General features: G+C 55.2%; 1 protein-coding gene across 1 annotated transcript in view; it reads right to left on the bottom strand.

Moving 5' to 3' along the window:
- CAPRIN1 (cell cycle associated protein 1) overlaps positions 1–839 on the bottom strand; it is a 51,281-nt gene extending 50,442 nt beyond the window's left edge. Inside the window, exon 1 of the mRNA XM_017849688.1 lies at positions 335–839. The gene's annotated coding sequence lies outside the window, so the exon portion shown is untranslated. The remainder of the gene's footprint in view (positions 1–334) is intronic.
- Positions 840–2,035: the final 1,196 nt, after the last annotated feature.

Genomic DNA, 2,035 nt, shown 5'->3' with positions numbered 1-2,035 from the left:
GCCCCCCGACCCGCCCCTCCCCCGCGGAGCCACCGGCTCGGCCTACCAGCCCCGGGGCTCCGAGCCTCGCGCCGGGGGCGGGGCATCGCCGCGCCGGCCGCCAACGGCTAGTGCAACGGTCCCCAGTTGGGAGAGCCGGCTTTCGCCGGCTTCCAGGGAAGGGAGGAAGGAGAGAGGCCGGAGCTCGGGGCAGAGAAGGGCATGGGAAATGGCCGGGGTGGGGTGGGGTACTTGGGGCAAGCCCCTCGGAAGCTCCAGCGGGTCCGGAGATAAAGGACACTCGGGCGCAGCGGCCCTCTTCCCTTGCAGCGGCTCGGTCCCGGGTGGCGCTCACCGTGCGCGCGCGGAGGCCGCTGGAGATCACGATTGGGCAGCTGAGGGGGCAAGGGTGGCAGTGCCTTCCGGGCAGTGTCGCGCGCTCCGTGGGCGCAGGCCGCTTTGCCCTGTCCCGCTGCACCGAGAGCCGCTCCTAGTGAGGCGAGAGCCGGGAGCGGGAGGGACTTAGCCAGCCAGCAGCCCTCTGGGGCGCGGGGGGGCGGGAGAAGCGGAGAGCGAGGGCCTTCGCGGCCGCTCGGGCTGCCCGGCGCGAACGCCTGCCCGGAAGAGGCAGCCCTCTAACCTCTCCGCTGTCCCCCGGCCCCTGCGCTGTGGGGCGCCTCCTGGACGCAGGTGGGGATGGCCCTGCCAAGGCCGAAGGAAAGGCGCCTTGAGTTTTGAGAGCAATCAACGCTAGGGTCCTTCAGGCGAAATCGTTTGACGCCCAAGCGGGGACAATAGGTGTCAAGCAGCTGGCTCTGGAGCTGGCAACTGCCCCTTGAAGAGCCCTTATTTGGTGGGGGTGGGGGTTGGGGGGCAAAGGTTTCTGCAAGTAAGGGGTGCGTGAGGTGGGTGGTGCAATCCCAGCTTCTAGAATTCCTTCTGTATGCAGAGCGAGCAAACTCCTATAACCCATAACGTCTTTTGAAAAAAAGACAACTCGCCGCTTCCCCACCAATCACCCAGTAACCTAGGAGTTCTCTGTAGAACGTGTCGGACACGGTCATGGTTGGTGGCTTTTTAAATCCTAAAGCTCTGGCCTCAGAGTCTTCAGCTACCCTATGATATATATCCAGTAGGCCTGAGTATTATGAATTATTAGACTTTTGTTCCCTTTTGTTTCAGGTTTACCTAACACTGTAAAGAGAATGTTCAATGAAATAAAAAAAAAGATTACTTTTTTTTCCAAGAGAATTATTCCAGCCTTGGAGTGGAATGGGTGTGGACAGTGAGCAGAGAAACAAGAAACCGAGTTCTGGAAGGAAATAAAATGAATATAATCAGTGGAAAATTCAGCAACGCAATATTGTGCGACAACAGTAAATGACCAATTTATAATTTAAATTCTATGAAAAAGAGATTTAGAAGAGAGTTCTACCAAGCCCACTGTTGCCTAGGGAATAAAATGAGTAACGCTGGCTGGCAACAGTGCATCCTGAGGGAGCCTGGAGAAACAACAGCAGCCTCCGACCTCAAGATATCCTGGTTAGCTGCAAAGTCTGTTATATATTCATTGGAGTATTTATTGTGCACCTTACTGTGTGCTGGGAACTCTTAAGTGCTAGGGATTATGAGCAAAACATATTTACATGGAGCTTACATTCTAAGTAAGGGGAAGACAAGATATGGCAGATAGTGAATGGTAGAGAAAAGAAAAAACGGTGGTCAGGGAAAGCCTTACATTTGAGCTAGTACTGAAGGAAGTGAGGAAGAAGGCTAAGCAGCTACCTTGGAGGTAAAATTTTTCAGGTAGAGGAAACACCAAGTACTAAGATCTAAGAAGGCGTATGCTTGCTGGGTTCAAGGAACAGCATGGAACCCATAGTGGCAAGAGCAGAGAGTAGGAGATGAGGTCAAACATATAAAAGGGGGCTGGTTGGCCCGGCGCGGTGGCTCATGCCTGTAATCCCAGCACTTTGGGAGGACGAGGCGGGCAGATCACGAGGTGAGGAGATCAAGCCCATCCTGGCGAACACGGTGAAACCCCATCTCTACTGAA

This window comes from Rhinopithecus bieti, unplaced genomic scaffold (assembly GCF_001698545.2).
Source record: "Rhinopithecus bieti isolate Rb0 unplaced genomic scaffold, ASM169854v2 scaffold_32083, whole genome shotgun sequence".
NCBI lineage: Eukaryota > Metazoa > Chordata > Mammalia > Primates > Cercopithecidae > Rhinopithecus > Rhinopithecus bieti.
Note: the sequence above shows the minus strand (reverse complement) of the source record. Positions and strands in the feature narration are given on the sequence as shown.